The sequence below is a fragment of the Globicephala melas genome, chromosome X (assembly GCF_963455315.2).
Source record: "Globicephala melas chromosome X, mGloMel1.2, whole genome shotgun sequence".
Classification (NCBI taxonomy): domain Eukaryota; kingdom Metazoa; phylum Chordata; class Mammalia; order Artiodactyla; family Delphinidae; genus Globicephala; species Globicephala melas.
The window spans coordinates 118,808,612-118,835,866 of NC_083335.1; the positions used below are offsets into that span (position 1 = coordinate 118,808,612).

At 46.1% G+C, this 27,255-nt stretch overlaps 1 protein-coding gene across 16 annotated transcripts in view; it reads right to left on the reverse strand.

The window, feature by feature from the left end:
* DHRSX (dehydrogenase/reductase X-linked) overlaps positions 1-27,255 on the reverse strand; it is a 368,637-nt gene that overhangs the window by 53,833 nt on the left and 287,549 nt on the right. For 15 of the 16 annotated variants that reach the window (XM_060291858.1, XM_060291849.1, XM_060291867.1 and 12 more), the window contains exon 10: positions 17,364-17,489. The gene's annotated coding sequence lies outside the window, so the exon portion shown is untranslated. Of the gene's footprint in view, positions 1-2,728; positions 2,846-17,363; positions 17,490-27,255 lie in introns of all 16 variants that reach the window. The other variant, XM_060291854.1, reaches the window with a different exon arrangement.

Here is a 27,255-nt window from a genome sequence, read left to right on the forward strand (position 1 = left end):
TCTGAAAGAGAAGTTAAGGAAACACTCCCATTTAACACTGCAACAAAAAGAATAAACTACCTACCTAGGGAGACAAAAGACCTGTATGCAGAAAACTATAAGACGCTGATGAAAGGAATTAAAGATGATACAAACAAATGGAGATATACACCATGTTCTTGGATTGGAAGAATCAACACTGTGAAAATGACTATACCACCCAAAGCAATCTACAGATTCAATGCAATCCCTATCAAATTACCAATGGCATTTTTTACAGAACTAGAACAAAAACTCTTAAAATTTGTATGGAGACACAAAAGACCCCGAATAGCCAAAGCAGTCTTGAGGGAAAAAAATGGAGCTGGAGCAATCAGACTCCCTGACTTCAGACTATACTGCAAAGCTACAGTCATCAAGACAATACGGTACTGGCACAGAAACAGAAATATAGATCAGTGGAACAGAATAGAAAGCCCAGAGATAAACGCACACACCTATGGTCACCTTATCTTTGATAAGGAGGCAAGAATATACAATGGAGAAAAGACAGCCTCTTCAATAAGTGGTGCTGGGAAAACTGGACAGCTACATGTAAACGAATGAAATTAGAACACTCCCTAACACCATACACAAAAATAAACTCAATATGGATTAGAAACCTAAATGTAAGACAGGACACTATAAAGCTCTTACAGGAAAACATAGGAAGAACACACTTTGACATAAGTCACAGCAAGATCTTTTTTTGATCCACCTCCTAGAGTAATGGAAATAAAAACAAAAATAAACAAATGGGACCTAATGAAACTTAAAAACTTTTGCAAAGCAAAGGAAACTACAAATAAGACGAAAAGACAACCCTCAGAATGGGAGAACGTATTTGCAAATGAATCAACAGACAAAGGATTAATCTCCAAAATATATAAACAGCTCATGCAGCTCAATATCAAAGAAACAAACAACCCAATCCAAAAATGGGCAGACGACCTAAATAGACATTTCTTCAAAGAAGACATACAGACGGCCAAGAGGCACACGAAAAGCTGCTCAACATCACTAATTATTAGAGAAATGCAAATCAAAACTACAATGAGGCATCACCTCACACCGGTTAGAATGGGCATTATCACAAAATCTACAAACAACAAATGCTGGAGAGAGTGTGGAGAAAAGGGAGCCCTGCTGCACTGTTGGTGGGAATGTAAACTGATAAAGCCACTATGGAGAACAGTATTGGATGTTCCTTAAAAAACTAAAAATAGAACTACCCTATGACCCAGCAATCCCACTACTGGGCATATACCCTAAGCACACCATAATTCAGAAAGAGTCATGCACCACAATGTTCACTGCAGCTCTATTTACAATAGCCAGGATGTGGAGGCAACCTAAGTGTCCATCGACAGATGAATGGATAAAGAAGATGTGGCACGTGTATACAATGGAATATTACTCAGTCATAAAAAGAAACGAAACTGTGCTTCCCTGGTGGCACAGTGATTGAGAGTCCGCCTGCCGATGCAGGGGACACGGGTTCGTGCCCCAGTCCAGGAGAATCCCACATGCCGCGGAGCGGCTGGGCCCGTGAGCCATGGCTGCTGAGCCTGCACGTCCGGAGCCTGTGCTCCGCAACAGGAGAGGCCACGACAGTGAGAGGCCCGCGTACCGCAAAAAAAAAGAAAAAAGAAACGAAATTGAGTTATTTGTAGTGAGGTAGATGGACCTAGAGTCTGTCACACAGAGTGAAGTAAGTCAGAGAAAAACAAACACCATATGCTAACACATATATATGGAATCTAAAAAAGAAAGGTCATGCAGAACCTAGGGGCAAGATGGGAATAAAGACACAGAACTACTAGAGAATGGACTTGAGGACACGGGTAGGGGGAAGGGTAAGCTGGGACAAAGTGAGAGAGTGGCACTGACATATGTACACTACCAAATGTAAAATAGATAGCTAGTGGGAAGCAGCCACATAGCACAGGGAGATCAGCTGGGTGCTTTGTGACCAACTAGAGGGGTGGGATAGGAAGGGTGGGAGGGAGGAAGCTGCAAGAGGGAAGAGCTATGGGAACATATGTGTATGTATAACTGATTCACTTTGTTATTAAGCAGAAACTAACACACCATTGTAAAGCAATTAAAAAAAAAAAACCTAAAAATGGAATTACCGTATGATCCAGCAATCCCACTCCTGGGCATACTCAGAGAAAACCATAATTCAAAAAGACACATGCACCTCAATGTTCATTGCAGCACTATTTACAATAGTCAGGTCATGGAAGCACCCTAAATGCCCATCGACAGACGAATGGATAAAGAAGATGTGGTACATATATACAATGGAATATTACTCAGCCATAAAAAGGAACAAAATTGGGTCATTTGTAGAGACGTGGATGGATCTAGAGACTGTCATACAGACTGAGGTAAGTCAGAAAGAGAAGAACAAATATCGTATATTAACGCATAGATGTGGAACCTAGAATAACGGTACAGATGAACCGGTTTGTAGGGCAGAAATAGAGACACAGATGTAGAGAACAAACGTACGGACACCACGGGGGGAAAGCAGGGGTGGGTGGTGGTGGTGGGATGAATTGGGAGATTGGGAGTGACATATCTACACTAATACGTATAAAATAGGTAACTAATAAGAACCTGCTCTATAAAAAAATACATAGAATTCAAAAAAAAATAGAGCTGACTTTTCTCATAGGTGTTGAATGGATGGAGTTTGACGTACCGAAGGTGTTTGCTTCTTTTTCTCCTCTTGGGGAACTATCCAGGGTGGGTTTTATTTTTCCAGGATCTCTGCTGATTGTCGTGGCTGGGGTCCCACAGCATGCAGACTTGGGAGTATCTGGGGTGAGGGAAAGGGATGGGGAACCAGGGCTGTGAACCAGGCCAGGCAGCACTGTGGGGCATTTGGACTTAGCTGCTCTGGAAACCCCAGTGCCCTGGACAGCACCTGTGAGCGAGCTGCCCGAGGGGGCTGGGGGATTCCTACTCCACCTCCCCTTGGGGGTTGGAGGCTGTGTATTCCCTGCACTGAGCTGATTCTAGTGGCCTTCTGGGACCAGAGGGAGGCCCAGTCACTGAAGCCCAGATCTGGCGGCTGGGATGTGGGCAGGAATTCTGAGGGGCAGGGCTGAGGGGCACAGCAGGGGCATCCTGACCTCAGGGAACTGAAGGGCTCTACAAACGTGGGGAGCAGTGGGGGGTGACTGTTCAACTAGCAGGTTTCTCAGCCTTGTTGGGAAATGTTCCCATTCAGAAACGGAACGAGGTAGGGAGCTGAGATGCCCCTGCTGGGCTGTGACAAGCCTGCCTGCTTATCTCAAGCCATGTTGCTATGGACGGATTTATATCCCCTCACAATTCATATGTTGGCGCCCTAACCCCCCAGAGGAACTGTATTTGGGGTAAACAATTAATGAAGGTGAAAGGAGGTTATAATATGGTATGGGGTCTGTCTCTCCACCACACGAGGACATGCAGATAAGGTGGCATCTGTAAGCCAACAAGAGAGCCTCGCCGGGAACTGAGCCTGTCCACGCCGTGATCTCAAACTCCCAGCCTCCAGACGGTGAGAACTAAATTTCCATTGTTTAAGCTGCCCAGTCTGGGGTGTTCTGTTACAGCAGCCTCAGCTGACTAATACCCACATCTGCATGTTTCAAGATGATAAAGCCTGATGGTAAAATCAGCGGTACTCGGAGAGAAAGAATCATACTGATTGACGAACGAACACAGAGTGGTATTAATATTGCAATCATACAGAGAATTTTTTTGTTTGGCTTTTTTTTTTTTTGGCCGTGCTGCACCAGAGTCTTAGCCACTGAACCACCAGGGAAGTCCTGTACTGAAGATATTCTATGAGTTGTATATATTTCTCTTAGAGCATCTATTAAATTCCCCCTGAGCACACCCCACCGAGTCCCACGATTTCTCTGCACCTGTCTCACTCTAGTCACACAGTAAACCTCTTGCGTGTACACACACACACCCATCTCATCACACTCCTGTAAAACTCTTTTACAACCATTGTGCTACGGCTTCTGGCATAGTTTCCAGGAGCATTTTACAAAATGCTCTTCCCTTAATCCAATTTTCTTTGGACTGGATTAAATCCTTGCTTTTTTGCAAGACTAATTTAAATTGTTGGCACGAAAGACCCAGATGTCTCTCTTTTGTAAATTATGAGCCGGCTTTGCTCACAGCACTGTTAGGAAGCAGCCCATGACCAGCACTCCATGCTTTTCTGATGTGCCCTCCTGGCCACTGGAACGTCAAGGGCAGGATTATCTTCACGTATTTCCCAGATGTCCATTGCATAAACATCCTACCACAGAGGCTGTTCTGTGTCCAGTAACATCAGCACTCCCCTTTCTACCAATGTCCAGGGATGTGTTCCGGGCCCCCAAGCAGCCTGCAGCACAGCTCTGTGGTGATCAAGAAGGGCCCCTCCTGGGTGTGGAGGAAAGGGGACCCTCCTGCACTGTCGATGGGAATGTAAACTGATGCAGCCACTGGATGGAGGTTCCTCAGAAAACTAAATATAGAGCTCCCATATGACCCAGCAATCCCACTCCTGGGCATATATCCAGAGAAAACTATAATTTGAAAAGATACATGCACCCCTACGCTCACTATTTACAACAGCCAAGACTTGGAAGCAACCTACATGTGCGGCAACAGAGGAATGGATAAAGAAGATGTGGTACATGTATAAAATGGAATATTACTCGGCCATGAAAAAGAAGGAAATCATGCCACTGGCAGCAACATGGATGGACCTAGAGATGATCATACTAAGTGAAGTACTGGTAAGTCCGATAGAGAAAGACAAACATCACTTATATGTGGAATCTAAAAAAGAATGATACAAATGAACTTATTTACAAAACAGAAATACACTCAGACACAGAAAACAAACTTATCGTTACAAAAGGAGAAAGGGAGGGCGAGGGATAAATTAGGAGGTTGGGATTAGCAGATACACACTATATATAAAATAGCTCATCAACAAGGACCTACTGTATAACAGGGAACTATACTCAATATTTTGTAATAAGGAAAAGTAACCTGCAAAAAAACCAAAACAAACTGACTCACTTTGCTGGACAGTTGAAACTAATGCATTATTGCACATCAACTAGAGTTCAATAAGAAAACAAGATCTTCCCCCTCTGACGTGAGCCGTCATCCAGCCTCAAGGCTCACTGCCTCTGATAACTGGCCTCTCACTGTCTCTGATAACTGGCCTCTCACTGTGTCAGAAAAATCCTCTGAGAGGCTGGACTTCTTCCTAGGATGTGTGGTCCATGCAGTCACAACAGGGCAAGGCTGAGATACAATGATGCCCTCGTGGGCACTGGGCCACCCACTCCCATGTCCAGCTGGGTCCCGATGACGGCTTAACATTCCCTTTCCCAGGGGCCTTTACGGGCTGATGGGCTGGAAGCTTTGATCTCATTTACCGGTGATGGTCAATTTGGGATGAGGAATAAAAGAAGCCACAAGCCAAAGCCTGTCTTTCTTTGCTGGCTGGACCTGAGCCAGAGATGGAAAATACGCACTTTAGAATAAACTGGATTTTTAAAATACTGCTTAATAGCGCTCCTAGACATCCCTCGCGATAAGCCAGCGCTTTCCAAACACTTATCCGCAGCGTTTTTACCTGGTGCAGCTGCGTGGTTTTGCTCCAGGTCTGCCCTCGAAGGCCATTGCTTTTATCCTTTCCAACACAGATTAAAAGCAAATCAGATTATGGAAATGGCTGAGCCGCCTTCAGAGTAGTTAGGATGGGGGGTTTGGCATGTGCGTACGATATGGGAGGAGGGGGGTGGTTTGCAGGATCTGTGGAGCTTGAAGACTGCATCAGGATTAGGGCTGGCAGGAACAGAAACCCTAAAACAACAGGGCTCAAAAATGATGGAAACGTGATTCCCTCTCACGTAAAGGTGACCCTGAGGAATGGGGTCAGGGCTGGTGTCAGTCCTCCAAAAGCAGGGTCCTTGCATCTCCCCACTCCTCCACCCCTACTCACGGCCTCACGGTGCAGGAGGGTGGCTCCCCATTTCAGGGGGCAAGTAGGAAGGAGAGGAGAGGAAAGGGCAAGCCGTGTCTGTCTTTGAAGGAAGGTTCCTGGCATGTGGTAGGGGGAGTGGGCAGAGAGCTCTGCTTTGGCAAGGTCTGCGTATGAGTGATGGTGTCATTAGTTATTAGCTCTGTGACCTTGGGTGAGCCTCAACTTCTGTAACATGGTGATGACGGTGAGGATGGTGATGATGAAAATGATGAGGATGATGTTGATTGTGGTGATGATGGTGGTGATGATGTTGATAATTATGGAGATGGTGGTGGTGGTGATAAAGGTGATAATTACGATAGTGGTGATGGTGATGGTGGTGGTGGTGGTGATGGTAATTGTGATGGTGGTAATGATGATGGTGATGATAGTGATACTATTGGTGGTGATGATGTTGATAATTATGGAGATGATGGTGATGGTGATGATGATTATGGTTGTGATGGTGGTGGTGGTGGTGATGACAGTGGTGAAGATGATCTTGATGATGAAATAACGTAGCCTCATCACAGATGAGTCTAAATGAGACAAATGATCTAAATTATACAGTCCCTTGAACATGATAATGTGTTATACACATGACAGTTGTACAGGTGATCCATTTCTGACGAACATCTTTATTTTCTTGAAGGCTCACACTGCAAGACTACCTACTTCAGTTAATTAGAAGGCAACGATAATTCGTGTTTGTGTCTGAAGAGATAAATATAAATATATACCCATTGCATTTTATATAAAGACAGACATTCAAAAACACTAGTCAGCATGCAACTCAATGAAGTTAGAACACACCCATACCCCATATACAAAAATCAACTCAAAATGCCTTAAAGACTTAAATATAAGACATGACACCATAAAACTCCTATAAGAGGGCTTCCCTGGTGGCGCAGTGGTTAAGAACCTGCCTGCCAATGCAGGGGACACGGGTTCAAGCCCTTGTCTGGGAAGATCCCACATGCCGCGGAGCAGCTAAGCCCGTGCGCCACAACTCCTGAGCCTGTGCTCTAGAGCCTGCGAGCCACAACTACTGAAGCCCATGCGCCTAGAGCCTGTGCTCCACAACAAGAGAAGCCACTGCAATGAGAAGCCCATGCACTGCAACAAAGACCCAACACAGCCAAAAATAAATAAATAAAAGTAAATTTTAAAAAACTCCTAGAAGAGAATGTACACAAAACATTCTCTGACATAAATTGCACTAATGTCTTCTTAGGTCCGTCTCCTAAGGCAATAGAAATAAAAGCAAAAATAAACAAATGGGACCTAATCTAACTTATAAGCTTTTACACAGCAAAGGAAACCATTAACAAAAGGAAAAGTCAACCTATGGACTGGGAGAAAATATTTGCAAACGATAGGACCGACAAGGGCTTAATTTCCAAAATATACAAACAGTGTATACAATTCAACAACAACAAAAAACAACAGAATCGAAAAATGGGCAGAAGACTTAAATAGACATTTCTCCAAAGAAGACATCCAGGTGGCCAACAGGCACATGAAAAGATGCCCAATATTGCTAATTATTAGAGAAATGCAAATCAAAACTACAATGAGGTATCACCTCACACCAGTCAGACTGGCCATCATCAAAAAGTCTACAAACAATAAATGCTGGAGAGGGTGTGGAGAAAAGGGAACCCTCCTACACTGTAAATTGATACAGCCACTATGGAGAACAGTATGGAGGTTCCTTAAAAACCTAAAAACAACTACCATGTGACCCAGCAATCCCACTCCTGGGCATATATCCAGAGAAAACTAATTCAAAAAGATACATGCACCCCTATGTTCACAGCAGCACTATTTACAATGTCCAAGACATGGAAACAATCCAATCAACAGATGAGTGGATTAAGAAGATGTGGTACATATATACAATGGAATATTACTCAGCCATAAAAAAGAATGAAATAATGCCATTTGCAGCAACATGGATGGACCTAGAGATGATCATACTGGGTGAAGTACGTCATAGAAAGGCAAATATCATATGATATCACTTATATGTGGAATCTAAAAAATGACACAAATGAACTTATTTACAAAACAGAAACAGACCCACAGACGTAGAAAACAAACTTATGGTTACCAGTGGGGAAAGGGGAGGGAGGGATAAATTACGAGTTTGGGATTAACACATACATACTATTATATATAAATAGATAAGCAACAAGGACCTACTATATAGCACAGGGAACTATATTCAATATCTTGTAATAACCTATAATGGAAAAGAATCTGAAAAATGTATACATATGTATAACTGATTCACTTTGCTGTACACCTGAAACTAACACGATATTGTAAATCAACTCTACTCCAATTAAAAAAAACACTACTCAGAAAAGACAAGTTTTATTTGCCCAAACTTGTCTTCACATCAGACAGACGTGGTGCAGTTTTACACTGTATCCCGATGATTTGCTGCCTCTGTTCATCACACCTTGGATGGGAAGTACGAACTTCTGTCTCCCTGGTACCTGGGTGGGTGTCTAACGCCTACACCACGCTCCACAAAAGCCTTGCGTTGAATTAAATTCTGCAGTACTGTTAATGATCAAGGTGGTGGGTATGGGGGAGGGCTGGAGAAGGCAAGGCGAGAGAGCGAGAAGGCACAGAACCGTCAAGAACAGGGCAGCCTCAGCAAGGAAAAGAGAAGCCCAGATAACCACGCAGATTCCCTGCATCTATTTATGCCGTTCATCAGCAAGTCCCCAGGGAGCCTGCTGCTCATCACCCCACCTCCATCTCCTGCCTGGTCCAAGGCACTGGACATCTGTCCCTGGACAACGCCAACATCCAGGACCTGCCACCAGTCCCTCCTGCATCACTGCTGTCCACACAGCAGTCAGACTGATCCTGTCTGTACCCAGGTCAGGTTTCGCAACTGACCTTCCCCCAGAAGCAGAGCCTGGGTTGAGGGTTGAACGCAGGGAGGGGCAGGGAGCTCCAGGAGTGGGATGGGGAGGTCACGCAAGGAAGGAAAGTAGCCAAGGAGGGGGGAATTATCAGGCCAGCCACACCCAGGTGACTGGAGCGTAATATCATGGTGATGCTCTGAGAAGCACCTTAAAGCACTTTCCTCGGGTGAGCCGGGCTGAGAGGTGTGTGAGCTGGGGTATTTATACCCTGTGCTCAGTAGTTACCAGCGGGGCTATGTGCCTTTCGCCGATTTGCAGCTTGTCTCTCCCATGGGCCCCCTGTGTTCCAGCAAGCAGGGTAGGTATCCAACAAGAGTCAGGGCTTGCATTGGAAGACAGGTCGCTGTTCATGGAAATGGCAAGGAATTCCCAGCAGTTGTGGGTCGACCACCACCACCATCGGCTCCATCCGAGAAAAACTTCCAGTGGCTCCCATCTCACTCATGACAGACTCCAAAATCCAAGTAAGATAACAAGACCTGCCCCAGTCCCTCTGGCCTCAGCCTCCTGCACACACATCTGCTCGAGCTGCATCCCTCCGTGCCGGACCATCGCTGTTCTACTGTCCACACAGTCTGCTCCTGGCTGGGGCACAGCTGTCCTTTCCCTTCCTCACCTCAGCCAGGTCTCCGGACAAACGTCACCCCGCATAGAAGCCCTCTCCGGCCACAGTGCTGCAAGGGCTCCTCTGGTCAGTCTGTCCTCTCCCTGCTCAACCTCGGAACACTCAACGACCATGTAACAAAGCACATCGTGCATTTCATCTACTTGCATGTCCACTCACTGTCTGCTTCTTCCCCCGGGATGGACATTAAGCAGGGACTTGACCTGGCTTGTTTACTAGAGCCAGAATGGTGGCCAGCACACAGAACCCCTTGACAGATAAACACGTGTTGAAATAATACATGAAAGAGGGTGAACCATGGAAGGAGGAAGAGAAGGTCTGTGGGACCTCAGGACTTACGAGGTTGATTCTGCCATGCACCGTCTTTGATTTGGAGGCAGGTGGGTTTACACCCTTTGTTCCTGGAACCGTGGTCACCAGGTGATCACAGAAGAGGATTTGGGGGTCTTTCAGGTAAACAGGAGAAGCTCTGCCTCTGATCAGTGGAGGGACCTTGATGACTTAATCTCTCTAAACTTAAGTTCCTTAACCTGTTAGATGGGAGATACCTCATCCCTTTGTCATCAGAGCACTGTCAGCATTTAATGGAGCCACTGGTGCTCCGTGGGCGTGTAATCCACGCTGCTTTTTCACTCTGTTATCACCTCCATTAGCTGCTCATCTCTGCGACTTAGGAGGGGCTGGGGGAGTAGTTGTCTCATGTTGCTTTTGCCAACTACAGATTGGCCCTTGCTGTCACCTCTACAAGGATTAAATCAAGAGCCGCTGCAGCTGCTGACCTTCAACACCCTCTGAAAGGAGCTCAGGGTGGAGACCAGGAATGAGGAACTCTGTGCTCTGGGAAAAACTGGCGGGACAGGTCTTCAGATAGTTAGAGATTTTCAGGAGACGGTTTTATGAGCCCAATGCTTGCACCTCCTCGTAACCACGAAAGCACTAAAATCCTTCCTGGTGCCGTCTGTTCCGTGTGGCTAGCAGGAACCTGCAGGAGACTAGCAGAAACCTGCAAACATATGTGCTTGACTGCATGCACTCCCCCTTCACCGAAACCCCACATATATACTGACTGATTGCATGCACTCCCCCTTCACCGAAACCCCACATATATACTGACTGATTGCATGCACTCCCCGTTCACCGAAACCCCACATATATACTGACTGATTGCATGCACTCCCCGTTCACCGAAATCCCACATATACACTGACTGATTGCATGCACTCCCCCTTCACCGAAATCCCACATATACACTGACTGATTGCATGCACTCCCCCTTCACCGAAATCCCACATATATACTGACTGATTGCATGCACTCCCCGTTCACCGAAATCCCACATATATGCTGACTGATTGCATGCACTCCCCGTTCACCGAAATCCCACATATATGCTGACTGATTGCATGCACTCCCCGTTCACCGAAACCCCACATATATGCTGACTGATTGCATGCACTCCCCGTTCACCGAAATCCCACATATATGCTGACTGATTGCATGCACTCCCCGTTCACCGAAATCCCACATATATGCTGACTGATTGCATGCACTCCCCGTTCACCGAAATCCCACATATATGCTGACTGATTGCATGCACTCCCCGTTCACCGAAATCCCACATATATACTGACTGATTGCATGCACTCCCCGTTCACCGAAATCCCACATATATGCTGACTGATTGCATGCACTCCCCGTTCACCGAAATCCCACATATATACTGACTGATTGCATGCACTCCCCCTTCACCGAAATCCCACATATATGCTGACTGATTGCATGCACTCCCCGTTCACCGAAATCCCACATATATACTGACTGATTGCATGCACTCCCCGTTCACCGAAATCCCACATATACACTGACTGCATGCACTCCCCGTTCACCGAAATCCCACATATACGCTGACTGATTGCATGCACTCCCCGTTCACCGAAATCCCACATATATACTGACTGATTGCATGCACTCCCCGTTCACCGAAATCCCACATATATACTGACTGATTGCATGCACTCCCCCTTCACCGAAATCCCACATATATACTGACTGATTGCATGCACTCACCGTTCACCGAAATCCCACATATACACTGACTGAATGCACTCCCCGTTCACCGAAATCCCACATATATACTGACCTCCCCCCTCCCCTGCTACCTGTTTGGAGCGGTTGCTCAGAGCTGTCTGAAATGCTGTCTCCCAGGCTGCAGTCCTCATTTTGCCCCCAGTAAAACTTAACTCACAACGCTCACGTTGTGCTTTTTTTTTTTTTTCCCAAGTCGACACTATCTAAGAGGAATGTGGGCGATCGGGGGTGGAGCGCACAAAGCAATCGGGGTTTGTGCCCGCTGCAGGGGACGAGGGCTTCTCTCCTTGCTCTGTGCACTGAATATCCCACAGCCAACGTCTGGGCGTGGGTCCAGCCGGATGCAGGCGAGGACCCCTCCCTTTCCTTAGCTTCTTAGTGGTTAACACATAAGGCGTCAGGCAGCTCTGGAGCCGTCAGAAATCACAGCACAGTTTCCCACCAACTGTGAGGTCCCGGCGTGGCTTTCGTGAGTGGCGGCTTGCAAACCACACAAGAAACTCTTCCAAAGCGAACCTGTCCGAACACACCCCCAAGCCTCCTGCTGGAAGTACTTCCCAGTAAACACGGAGAAATCTGTATCCTGACTTTTCTTCTATTTCTCATCACAAGCTTTTTTTTTTTTTTTTGCGGTACGCGGGCCTCTCACTGCGGTGGCCTCTCCCGTTGCGGAGCACAGGCTCCGGACGCGCAGGCTCAGCGGCCATGGCTCACGGGCCCAGCCGCTCCGCGGCATGTGGGATCTTCCCGGACCGGGGCACGAATCCGCGTCCCCTGCATCGGCAGGCGGACTCTCAACCACTGCACCACCAGGGAAGCCCTTTCCTTATTCTTAATGTCTGAGCTGTGGCACTTTTCCAGGGTTGGAAGACCCGTGAGGGATAATTTCGTGTTTCAGCTTGACTAGTCCCGGGGCACCCAGATATTTGGTTAAACATCATTCTGGGTGTGTGATACCAAAAGGCGCATTTCTCCCATCCCAGAGGTCTGTCGGCAGGGCTCCAGGGTAAAGAAAAAGACATTACATTGGAAATGGTTCCAAATGCAAGAACCTGGCCCTTTTGGGGACATGTCATAATTAATCACCGTCCTCTTAATGTCCTGCTTTTGCTACATTGGAACGAAAAGGAATAAGCTTTCTGACCTCACCTGTCTGGGGAAAGTTGTGTATGACAAATATTTCAAAGTACACTGAGACAGGTTGTCCAATGAGTAGATGTAAAACATACTTTTACTAAATGTACTTTGTTATGCTTTTAATAACGTACAACAGACAAAGTATACTAGTGCGTGTGTGTATGTCTGTATAAGTCTGTGTGTGTGTGGTGAAGGCACTGGATGTTTATATACGTATGTGTGTGTTATACACACAGAAACGCACCTACACTAACGATTCCACACGTCACGTAAGTGCATAAATCCAAGCCCAATAGTCATTGAGATGTTCTTGGCATTAAAAGGTCTCAGACACGGTCATGTTACCGAATATATCATGGAGCTGGTACGGACTTTTGTTTTTCCACCTGAAAATGGAGGTCCCCAAAGTCCCTTCACGATCAGACCACCTGTCATCCTGGTGGAAACCAGAGAGGGGATCTAAGTCATAAGCGACCTGTATCAGGAAGAGGCAAACTCCTTCAGGAGCTGGCCCTGCAGGACTCATAGCGCGCCGGGTAGAGCAAACGAGACGAGACCAGGCTCACCTTGTAGTGAGCACACAGGGGAGGGGGTGGGAGGTCTGCGAGCGGGCTGCTTGCAAACACCGGGTACTGAGTTGTGATGCAGACGGGTCTCCCATGAGGTTACAAAACGAGCTCAGCTCCCACGGATGCTGTAACATCCTCAGGCTGCAAAGCTCCCTGGGGCTCCCTGGCTGCGGTCACTGTGGTCACGAGAGCTGTCCAGGGGTGAAGGAAGAACTGCAAAGCTGCACTGAGAGCGCATCTGGATGACAGCCCACTCCTAATGAGGAACGGCTTTCTCGTGGGCTCTCCCTGCCTCTCGAGAAGGAGAGGAATGCATCTGGTGGCATCGGTTTAACCATTTTCTCAATGGTTTCTCACAATCCTTGGATTCAAACATCTCTTTCATAGCAAACAAAAACTGTAGACTTTTATCCTGGACACATGTGTGTCATCCGTAATCTTGAAGGTGCGTGTCTTTGGAGGTGATTTCTTGCCCCATTTCTCCCCGGGCGTGATGGCCCTCAGAGGTGGAGAATTCTTTGAAGACAGAAAGCATGCCTCCTTTTGTGTAGTTTTGGGTTTTTATTTTTATTTTTTAGAAAGTGTGTTTTAATTCCTTATCTCTCCTAAGCAGGGCCAAGCACAGGAGATGCAGGGGTGAGACTGTGCCTGGTACCAGCTGTGCGAGCTTGGGCAGGTCACTCCGCCTCTCAGAGGCCGGGACGGGTCACATAAAGGCACGGCGAGGGTCCACTGAGCTCAGCTGGTGAGAACCCCTATGGCTGCACCCGACCCCCGGCACAGTTTACACGCGGGACTGTTGTTAGTGATGACGGCGTGCAGACGACTGCACGACCACAATGAGTACCGCGACTAGTGCTAGTGTAACTGCTACTCCAACTATCGCATTTACTACTACAACTGTAGCATTTACCACTACGACAACGACTACTACCATTGCTGCTACGATTGTGACTACCGCTACAGTGACTGCAGCGATTAGTGCTGGTGTAACTACTTCCACAACCATGAGGTTTACTACTACGACTGTACTGTTTACTGCTACAACTGCTACTGCTGCTGCAAAAGTTCCTACCACTATAATGACTACAGCAATGTGTACAACTGCTACTGTTATTATCCTTACAAGTACAGCAATTCCAGTGACTCCAACAATGACTGCCACTACTGTAGTCGCTACTACTGTCACGGCTACTAGCATTTTTGCTACTGCTACACCCACCGCTATTACAATTGGTACTGCCACAACTCTTACGGTCACAACTCTTATTACTACAACTACAACAGTTGCTACCGCTATAAAAGGTACCCCTCCTACAACCACCACAACTATTACATTTACTGCTACAGTTACAACTACTACAACTACTATGGTTACAAACACTACTATAATTATTACCAGTGCTGTAACTATTACAGCAATCAGTACTGGTATAATTACTACTACAACTCTTAGGGTTACTCTCACAACTGTAACGCTTACTACAACTACTGCTACCACTGCTGCTACAATTGTGACTACAGCAATTAGCGCCACGACAACTGCTACTATTATTACAAGCACAGCAATTCTGACGACGATCACTAGTACCATTATTGCTGTGGCTACAGCTACTGCTGTGACACCAAACGGTACTCCTAGGACTACGACAGCTACTGCTGTTACTATCACAACTACTACAATTACTGCTACAGCTACAGTGACGGCTACAACTATTAGCATCACAACTCCTATTACTACCACAACTACAACCGTTGCTCGTGCTACAAACACTACTATTATTACCACCACTACTACAATTATTGCTACTGCCCCAACTACAGTGATTACACTTAGTGCTACTACAACCATCACTACAGCTATTATGTCTATGACTACAATTTTAACAATCACTACAATACGACTATTACAAACACTACTATAATTATTACTAGTGCTACAGTGACAATTATTACAACAATGAGTGGTACTACAATGGCTACTACAGCTATTACATTTACTACTACAATTATAACAATTACCAGTACCACTGTTACTACTGTTACAATTGTTACTGTGGCTACAACTACAATTACTACAACATCTAGTTCTAGGACAGTGATTACTGCCAGACCTAGTGCTGTTACTACTGCTAAGCTGCTTCTGTAATTATTTCTCCTCCTCTTCCTACAACTATAGGTACTACGTCAAATACTACTACAACTATTTTTACAAGTATCGCAACTACAACTTCTGTAACAACTATCGATACTACTATAACTAGCATTGCTACTACAATGACTACAATTATTGCTACTACAACAATTATTGCCCCTATTTTTACTATGGCTACTACAATTTGCTACTACAATTTGCTACTACAACTACTGCCACTCTTGTTACTACTGCTAGGATAACAACTACTACAAGTATTGTTACTATTAATACAACTATTGCCACGATTGTTACTAATGTTACTATGACTGCTACTCCTACTCCAATCATTGCTACAACAACAACTACTACTGCTATTATTGCTATTACTGTTAAAGAAAAACCAGAGCAGGACAGAAAAAGTGGTAAAAACAGACTTGATTCAGGACTATTGCAACAGAGCAAAGAGAGCTCAGTATAGAGCCAGACTCAACTGCAAAGGCAGCACAGGCAAGTGGGGATTTATAGCCACGGAGCAGGTGAGGGTCAGTGGATGGAAAACTACCAACAGGAAAATTAGGGGTGAGGGCATTCTGGCTAAACTGACCCCACAGGATTCCTGCTGAAGACAGGGAAGGGTGACTAGACGTCACCTGGGGGGTGGGGCGTGCAGGATGAGGAATCTAATCAGATATTGAGATGAGCAGATACGAAGTTGACCAGACATGGAGATGACCAGATACGAAGGGGGTGGGTTCTGATTAAACCGACTAAGCGTGGCTCTTGCTAAAATTGGACAATGCAGAAATATACACAAAAGTCCAAAAATCAGACCTCACTGAAGAATTTAGGGGAGCCTGACAGAGTCTGGTCGAGGAGACAATTTTTGTCACTACAACGACTACTGACATAGCTTCTGCTATTAAGAGGAGCTCCTACTGCTTCCCGGTGGAAGACCCTCAAGTCAGATACCAGGGAGGTGAGAACCTTGGCTGCTGCTACACAGCGTTCTGTGACCACTTCCCTGGGCACTTCCCAGCAGAACCCAGATGACTCTCCACCAGGGGGTCTGGGTATTCCTTCCCTAGAAGGAATTTCTGCCCTCCATCTCTCAAATGCTAGACCTTAGGGGTTTTCCAATAGATGGTGACCACGTTTGGAAATTAACCATCGGCCCCAACACTTAGATACAAGTCATTTCCTTTTCCTGCACCTGATCCTGTCTGAATTAGCATCCCGACTCTTCCACGTTTACAAACTGTGTGACCTTGACGCTGACTCAAGCATTGTGCCTCAACTTTCTCATTTATAAACATCGGCCAGAGGATGTCTTCCTTCAAGGGCCGTAGTGAAGGTGCTGCAAGTTAAGACGTGCCCTGCGCCCTGAGCAGGGCTTAAATCCTAGATATCGTGGTCGAGTATTTGACTGCATTCTGTTCTCATTTTGTGCCTGACTCTCACATATAATTCATGTGCAGCAAAGACTCCACGGACTGGCTGAATTGCTCTTGACCCAGCTATGACTCAGACCCAAATGGGCCTCAGGGGGCCCTGCCATATGGTACCCCCCCTCCTGGTTCTGAGTCCCAGTTGGACCCAAGAAAGTATGTCACAGGGAAATTCTAAGTTGAATCTCTGTCTCGGAAGACCCACTGCAGAGGATGGTCACCAGGATTAATAATGGCAGGGGATTACCTACCTCATCCCCTCAACACCTGTAGGTCAAGGTCAGTGTTAAGAATCATATTTTGCACCAAGCAGCTCATGCATACACACACCATTTACTGACACGCACAAGGGCACTCACCAGGGACGGAGTCAGCGATTCCACAGATGGCACGGGAGTGCGTCTCTGTGGATTTGGACCATCCCACTTCCATTTTCTGCGTATCCAATAGGGTCTTCCAGAAAGTCGAGTGACTCTCCTGAGTGTCTGAAATGATGAAAAGGAAAAAAACATTTCAGCAGATTCATGGATGCCCGGTTCTTAAAATATCCCGTCTTAGATAGATCTCCTTCCCACACAATTGTAACTTTTTCTTTGGAGCACATACCAGTTGAGGATTTTAGCCAATACTTTAATTCTTAGAAAGGTTTTCAATTCCACATTTTCATGTGGGAAGACTTGTCCCCCTCTTTAAGGAGCACTAATCTACAGAGGAAAGGATCAAACACATTACAGTCAACTCATGTTGATTCTGTCCCTCAGAGGAGACTATACAAATTATTTAGTCATCATCAGAAAATCCTATTAAAGGTATTTTATTCCTGTTCCATGGCTTGATAGATTTGAAGACAAGGATGACTTGGCTATGACCTGATTTTTGAAAAACTTTTGAAAATCCTCATCTGTTTTGCTTTCTGGTTTTTGATGTCTTTTTGAAGTGTGGATCAAGAATCATCCCCTCTTTACACTTTCTAACTGCTCTGGAGGCAAATAATTTGCATAACACAAAAAATGTTCGATTTAGGGGGTAAATCTATCTGGCTGCAGGATTCATTCATTTACTTAGAAAGTGGTTTCCTCTCCACCACCTGAGTCTGCAGCACTGCACGGTTACCGAGTAGAATATAGTTAATTGTATTAACGGTATTGAAAATTAACACTACTTTGGGAGCAATAGATAATTTTATAATGGTTTCACTGTGGAATTATTATTTTTTTTTTTTGCGGTACGCGGGCCTCTCACTGTTGCGGCCTCTCCCGTTGCGGAGCGCAGGCTCTGGACGCAGGCTCAGCGGCCATGGCTCACGGGCCCAGCCGCTCCGCGGCAAGTGGGATCTTCCCGGACCGGGGCACGAACCCGTGTCCCCTGCATCGGCAGGCGGACTCTCAACCACTGCACCACCAGGGAAGCCCTGGAATTTTTCATAATGACATTTTTCCCCTCATCAGTGCTTGGAGGTCCAATAACATTGTGTTATTTCTTGTGGCTGAGATGAAATGAAGCCAGACCAGTACTGGCTCTTCTGTTATTTTTATCTTTCCATGAGCACTTGTAGAGTACTCTTTATCTTGTTTGACAATGCTACCAGAGCATGTCTAGAATTGGTTTTCTTTCAAATTTTCACTGAGAAGTCAGTATGTAGTCATTTTTCTATTTCTTTCGATTAAAACATTTACCTTCTATCATTTCTATAATTAGTGCTTCTGGTCCGTCTATCCCATATTCCTTTGTAGGAAATCCTTTTTCACAGATTGGCTTTGGCGATTCTTCTTAATGTCTCAAAATTGATCTTTTTTTTCCCCTTAAGCACTTTTTTTTTTTTTTTTTTTGGCAGTACGCGGGCCTCTCCCGTTGCGGAGCACAGGATCTGGACGCGCAGGCTCAGCGGCCATGGCTCACGGGCCCAGCCGCTCCGTGGCACGTGGGATCTTTCCAGACCAGGGCACGAACCCGTGTCCTCTGCATCGACAGGCGGACTCTCAACCACTGCGCTGCCAGGGAAGCCCCCCCTTAAGCATTTTAAACTTTCCTCTGCATGCTGGGAAGATTTTTTTTCCTCGTCAGTTTCCTACTTCACCCAAATTTGATTTCTCACAGTGCAAAGTGCCTGCATTAGTGCTTTAAACTCAGCAAATCATGTTTATCTATTGCATGCAGACCATTTTACCTCAGTTTATTGCTTAGGATCAAATATTCCAGTTTCCTCTGAATCTCATAAATCTTTTGAATCTCATTTTTTTTTTTTTTTTTTGGGGGGGAACGCGGGCCTCTCACTGCTGCGGCCTCTCCCGTGGCGCAGCACAGGCTCCGGACGCGCAGGCTCAGCGGTCATGGCTCATGGGCCCAGCCGCTCCGCAGCATGTAGGATCTTCCCAGACCGGGGCACGAACCCGTGTCCCCTGCATCGGCAGGTGGACTCCCTGTGCCACCAGGGAAGCCCCAGCTCCTGTTTTTTTAGACATGACATTGATTTCTCCCTCTCTGAACCCCTACTAGTCATTTTAATTGGAGTTTGGACATGTAGGAGTAAGTCACAGTCTTGATAATATTCTGCTCTGTGGGTCAGCCTTGGGGGATGGGCAGCTCCTCAGGGGAGGAGAAGGTGGAAGACATCCTGGGGGGAGGAGATTCTGCTTGTAGGGATGGGAGGCAGGTGAGAACGGTCATCCCCTCTCTCATCCACCTAACACATTTCGCTTCTTTGTGAGGCAGGTCCTGGGAGGTGTGGACAGCCTCCCATTGGAAACTCTCCCTGCTCCCAGGGAACATCCATTGTACTAGGAGGGATAAACGGTGACCAGAAAAAAGAAATGAAGAACTAAAGAATCTGATACGGGGATTTCCCTGGTGGCGCCGTGGTTAAGAATCCACCTGCCAATGCAGGGGACACAGGTTCGAGCCCTGGTCCAAGAAGATCCCATACGCCGCAGAGAAACTAAGCCCGTGGGCCACAACTACTGAGCCTGCGCTCTAGAGCACGTGAGCTACAACTACTGAGCCCATGTGCCACAACTACTGAAGCCCGTGTGCCTAGAACCTGTGCTCCGCAACAAGAGAAGCCACCGCAATGAGAAGCCCATGCACCGCAACGAAGAAACGAAGAGTAGCCCCCTCTCGACACAACTAGAGAGCCCGTGCACAGCAACGAAGACCCAACGCAACCAAAATAAATAAATAAATAAAATAAAATTTAAAAAATTAAAAAAAAAGGATCTGATATGTGTCTTGAGGAAGTAAACAGATGGTGGGAGAGGTCCCTGTGAATGGAAAACTCAAAGCACGTCTCTCTGAGGGGGTGACATTCCTCTTGAAGCCCAAGAAGGAATGAACACCCAGGAAAGGAGCACAGGAGACCATTGAGGACCAGTGGGTTAAAGAAGAGAGAGAAGCTTGGTGTGCCTGAAATGAGGAGGGCAGGTGAGAGAGTGGGCTGAGATGGAGAGACTGAGGCCCCAGAAGATCACCCTGGGTCCTGTAGGATACGGTGGGGAGAGGGAGAGTTTAGAGTCTGTGGCTTGGAGGTAAGGCTGTGCAGGCGGAGGTGAGGCTGTGGAGCTGGAGACGCAGCTGCCTGGAGTGGGAGTGGGAGAACGGTGACCAAAGGTGGGATGCTTAGGAGACTAAGGCTGTGGTCCAGGTTCATGAATGTGTCTGGGTCTGGGCTGGTGGCTGCCATGATGGGGATAACTGGACATGTCTGTCATGGATAGAATGAGCGAAGCCTAAAAATGGATGAAATATGGGGAAGGAGGAAGAATCAAGCTTCCCTTTTGGTTTGAGCAACGGAACGATGCTATTTACCAGGATGAGTTGTAGGGACTAAATTGTGTCCCTCACCCCAAATTCCTGTGTGGAAGCCCTGCCCCCCAGCAGGATGGTGTTAGGAGGTGGGTGTTTGGGAGGTGATTAGAGGTAGATGAGATCTTGAGGGTGGAGCCCCCATGATGGGATTACTGACCTTATAAGAAGAGAAAGAGACCAGATCTCTCTCTCTACCATGTGAGGACACAGCAAGAAGGATGCCGTGTGTAAGCCAGGAAGAGAGTCTCGCCAGGAACTGAATCTGCACACACCACGATCTTGGACATCTAGCTTCCAGAACTGTGAGAACATCAATTACTTTTGTTTAAGCTACCCACCCTCTGGCATCTTGTTACGGCATCTTGAGCTAAGACACTGAGGTGTGGTGGGCTTTTGTTGGTTTTGCCTTATCCAAAGGCAGTGCCGCTGCCTTTCTTTTGGTGAGCGACCCTATTTCTCTCTGTGAAGGGTTCTCCCACCATTAATGATATTAGTCATGGATGATTTATAGTTGACGACTCAAGTCTTCTGAGCATCTTTTGGTCAGAAAATGGGATTGGGACCATCCGTCCCACTTGAGTTTGTCTAAATCTATTAAAATAATCACACTGATGTGTTGGTGACCACTGGTGCCTGAAGTTTCTTTTATATCCAGAAAACAGGAAGGGACAAGGGCCAATCACAGACGCGATCTGACAGGGAGATGATCTGTCACCAGAAGACCCCACCAGATGGGAAGGTGGGAGACTTGTTGAAGGTGGGTTCATCTTGGGAGCCACCTGCGTCTGAAGAATTGTCCTATTTGACTGTCAAAGAGTCAACTACCAGGATCCACCTGGGAGGTCATCACCCCTTACCCAAAAGAGTGATGCCTGCTTTGTGGACAGAATGTGTTGTAAAATTTCCCCAATATTCCTCTACTGTGAAGTATTCCTGCCCCGAGACAGACTAATGATCTCAGTGGGGCTTAACCCTGAATCATTTTCTCCAGCCCTGTGAGATCGAGACACTACACTGTGCAGGTGAAATAATTATCCTTCCGCACTCACATGCCATCTTGTTATATCGACTACGCACACTCATACGTGCTGCGTGATTCAGGGAGATTCACATGATGAGCATATTAGACGTTTCACCTACTGGCTATTGGGTTGAAATCCCCCTGAGTGGAGTAGATCATACTTCATATTTTAACTAGTTGTTAAGGTCTGTATTTTCACTGGAAGGGAGAGCTCCTTTTCCAACTTCGTTCTTGTGGGCAGAATTCTCCTTCTTTTTAGATGTGGTACATATATACAATGGAATAGTACTCAGCCGTAAAAAGAATGAACTAATGCCATTGGCAGCAACATGGATGGACCTAGAGATGATCAGACTAGGTGAAGTAAGTCAGAAAGAGAAAGACAAATACCATATGACATCACTTATGTGTGAAATCTAAAAAAATGATACAAATGAACTTATGTACAAAACAGAAATAAACCCAGAGACATGGAAAACAAACTTATGGTTACCAAAGGGGAATGGGTGGGGGAGGGATAAACTAGGAGTTTGGGATTAACAGAGACACACTACCGTATATAAAATAACCAACAAGAACCTACTGTAGAGCACAGGGAACTCCACTTCATATTCTGTAATAACCCAAATGGGAAAAGAATCTGAAAAAGGATACATATATATGTTTACCTGAATCACTTTGCTGTCCACCTGAAACTAATACAACGTTGTAAATCAACTGTACTTCAATTAAGAAAATAAAAAAATAAAAACAACAACAAACAATGAAAAAAAAAAAGAATTCCTCTACTTTTAAAGGACTTCTCTGATTAGGTCAGGCCCACCCAGGATAATCTTCTGATGAACTCAAGTTAACCCATAGCTACACTGTCACAGGAGTGACACCTATCAGGCTCACAAGTCCTGCCCACACTCCAGGGGAGGAGACTACACGGGGTGTATGCACTAGGGAACAGGAGTCTTGAGGCCACCTTGGAATCCTGCTTACCACCGCCCCTTCCTACCCAGCCTGTGCCTCTGGGGTCCCAGCGTGTCTCCCCGTGAACACACCTGAGATCTGACAGGCGCCTCATCAGACTTCTGGGGCACGTCCAGATCTACTCACAGAGACACCCTCCCTGGTATACACAGGGGTTCCATGAGCTCAATGCAGACGCAAGGTTGCACAAAGCAATGGCATTTTCATGAAACTGGATTTCTCCACTTTTTAAAAGACACATGTAAGTCTTTTTTTTCTTCCCCCAGGAGTAGGAGTTCTCAAAATACCCCTTACAACACAAGTTTCTGTTAAGTTTAAACAAGCACACCCACTCCATCTCCCCCTCCCCCCATCTGGGCTCAAGAATTCCTCCTCTTCCTCTTGAGCCCTGGTCATCTGCCCAGTCTGGCCCCTTTCCCCACAACACACTCTTTGAATCATGAGGCCCTTTATCCTCAATGCTCCCGAGATGAAAAAGTGACAATCAATTCATCCGGCCAGTTGACGCAGGGGAATCCTTATTTACCCATCACAGCTTTGCAAACTCTACGTGGCTGAGAGTATGGTGGCCTTGCTGCCTCTGCCCAGCCGCTGGGCAGCCTCACAGAGGCTGAGATAGAGCATGGGGCGAATTCAAGCCCGCCTTTTCTAGGAGAGATGGAGCTTCCACCTTCCACGGACTGACCAGTAAATTCCAAAGAGCCTTGTGCAGTTTTATTGGGCTTCCCTGATTATCTCACACCAGTCAGAATGGCCGGCATCAAAAAGTCTATAAACAACAAATGCTGGAGAGGGTGTGGAGAAAAGGGAATCCTCCTACACTGTTGGTGTGGATGTAAACTGGTGCAGCATCTATGGAGAACAGTATGGAGGTTCCTTAAAAAACTAAACATAGGGCTACCATATGATCCAGCAATCCCACTCCTGGGCATATATCCAGAGAAAACCATAATTCTAAAGGATGCATCCACTCTTATGTTCATAGCAGCACTATTTCCAATATCCAAGACATGGAAGCAACCTAAGTGTCCAAGGACAGAGGAATGGATAAAGAAGATGTGGTATATGCATACAATGGAGTATGACTCAGCCATAAAAAGAATGAAATAATGCCATTTCCAGCACCATGGATGGACCTAGAGATGATCATACTAAGCGAAGTAAGTCAGAAAGAGAAAGACAAATATCATATGATATCACTTATATGTGGAACCTAATAAAAATGATACAAATGAACTTATTTAGAAAACAGAAACAGATTCACAGAACTCGAAATCAAACTTATGGTTACCAAAGGGAAATCGAGGGTCAGGGGAGTGATAAATTAGGAGTTTGGGACTGACGTATACACACTACTATTATGAAACAGATAACAAGGACCTACTGTAGAGCACAGGGAACTCTCAATATTCTGTAATAACTTATATGGGAAAGAAATCTGAAAAAGAATGGATACATATATGTATAACTGATTCACTTTGCTGTACACCTGAAACTAACACACCATTGTAAATCAACTTTACTCCAATATAAAATTAAAAAAAAAAACACTCTGGATTGGTGGAAAGAAAGTGTCATTTCAGCCATTTAAAAACATACGGTTCAGTGGCATTAAGTACAGCCACACGGTTTTGCGACCATCGCCATCACCCATCTCCAGAACTCATCCTTCTTGGAAAACGGAAGGTGTCGCCATTAAACACTCAAACCTCATTCCCCTCCCCCAGCCCCTACTTTCTGTCACTGTGAATCTGACTCCTCCAAGGACCTCATAGGAGTGGAATCAAACAGTATTTGTCCTTCTGTGTCTGGCTTATTTCACTCAGTACCATGTCCTCAAGGTTCACCCATGCTGTAGCCTGTGACAGAATGTCCTTCCTTTTTAAAGACTGAATCATATTCCCTTGCACGGATGGACCACATTTGACTTATCCATTCACCCCTCCATGGACGCTGGGGTTGTTTGCACATTTCAGCTGCTGTGAATTCTGCTGCTATGAACATGGGTGTGCAAATCTCTCTTCATGACTCTACTTTCAATTCTTTCAGGTGTACACCCAGAATTGGAATTGCTGGATCCTATGGTAATTCTATTTTTAATTTTTGAGGCGCTGCCACACTGTTTCCCGCAGCAGCTGCACCATTTATATACCCACCAACAGTGCACAGGGACCCCCGCTTCCCTACATCCTTGCCAACACTTGTCATTTTCTATTTTTAAAAAACAGTGGCCATCTTAATGGGTATGCCCAGTTCCTCTTTACGCTCATCTTGTTTTTTTTTGCGGTACGCGGGCCTCTCACTGCTGTGGCCTCTCCTGCTGTGGAGCACAGGCTCTGGACGCGCAGGCTCAGCGGCCGTGGCTCACGGGCGCAGCCGCTCCGCGGCACGTGGGATCTTCCCGGACCGGGGCACGAACCCGTGTCCCCTGCATCGGCAGGCGGACTCTCCACCACTGCGCCACCAGGGAAGCCCAGAAGATTCATTCTTGCTCATGCTCTTCAGAAAGCAGAATAAATTAGAATGCATTTGAAAATCAAGGGGGTTGATGCTCCTTGGAATTTTCCATTTGGGTGGCAGTTGGTGGAATTCAAGTCCTGACCCACTCCTGGTTTATGCTGATCTTTTCCCTGTATTTGTGGGGGTATTTTTCTAATTCTACCTAAAAGTGAGTATCTTACAGGCATTAATATTGGGTTGGTGTAGATACAGCAGAGAACAGCGAGTGACCCAGGATGGGATGACTGGAAACTAGAAAACATGTCGACTGCTTCCTGCAGGATCCTCCACTATCCCACGACAGGATAATATGTGTCAACCCACAGCTGAGATTTCCTGAATGGAGGTACATTTGGAATTATCACAGGAAAACACAGTTCATGACAGGTGGAGATTTTCATACTGACTTATAAAAATATGGTTGGGGACTAACCACAAAAGATCTCATAAAACTAATCCTAGTTACATCCAATCTTTCATAAAATCTGCCTGCTTCCCATGCTGGAAACGGATTCTTTCATTTACCTTTGCTGATACTTTGAAAATTTATAAATTGACTAACTCTTACTCACATTTCCCTATTTGTCTTGGGCTACATTTTCCAAGTTCAAAACCAGAGTCAGAGAAAAAGGACGGTTGGAGGAAATTCTGACATCCTGATATCCATCTCTCTTACCCAAAGGCAGAAGCATTGCTAGCCTGATTTTCCATTTGCAAATCAGAAATTGGAATATTTCTAAGAAAACTGGAACAGATTAGCTTGGCTCCAGGGGTGAAAATCATAAAATGTCCAAGCATTTATCAAAGCAGGAAGACCTAGTCATAATTTTCCAAGCATGCCTCTTGTGATTTAAAATGCAGAATTCTATTGTAGGGGGCGGGGTGAAGATGGCAGAGTAGGAGGATGTGGAGTTTGCATCTCCTCGTAACCAGGGCACCTACTAGGCACTGCTGGGGGACCTCAGACCCCTAAGGAGACGGGAGGAATCCCCGCATGACTGGGAAGGATGTGGAGGGGAAGGAGTGGGGGTATGAAATGTGGAGGCGGGATGGGACTGGTGTCCCTGAGGGATGGCTGGGAGAGGGGAGGGGTTCCCACCCTCAGAAAGGCCCACTCACGGTGAGGGGATCAGCGGGGACGGGGAGAGACCTTCAGGGGACTGGAGGATCAGAGGGGAACAAGGCCAGCATCTCCCCTGCCTGCTCGGCCCTGGCGAGCCAGCTGGGATCCCGGGCCTGAAACTCTGCCCTCTGGAGCCCCCTCTGGCCATGTGTGTCCTGGGTCTAAGCCCCCTCTCCCCCAGGGCCTCCTCCGGCCTTTTTTTCCCCCCCGCTGTTGTGGTTCTGTTTTGCTTTGTTGTTGTTGTTTCATTTTCATTTTCACTTTTTCTAATATATTTTTTATGTTTCTAATTTTATTTTATTTCTTATTGCTATTGTTCTGCTCTTTTTCGTTTGTTCCTTTTTTCCTTTCTTTTGCCACGCCATGTGGCTTGCGGGATCTTGGTTCCCAGGCTGGGGGTTGGGCCTGAGCCCCTGTGGTGGGAGTGCCATGTACAAACTGCTGGACTAACAGAGAACCTCAAACCCCAGGGAATATTAAGCAAAGTGAGGTCTCCCGGAGGTCCTCATCTCAGCACCAAGACCCGGCTCCATCCAACTGCCTGCAAACTCCAGTGCTGGAGGCCTCAGGCCAAACAACCAATAAGAGAGGAATACAGCCTGACCCATCAAAAAAAATGAGACGACAAAAAAAATGTTATAGATGAAGGAGCAAGGTAAAAACCTACAAGACCAAATAGAGGAAGAAGAAATAGGCAACCTACCTGAAAAAGAATTCAGAGAAATGATAGTAAAGATGATGCAAAATCTCAGAAAGAGAATGGAGGCACGGATTGAGAAAATACAACAAATGTTTAACAAGGACCTAGAAGAACTAAAGAACAAACAAA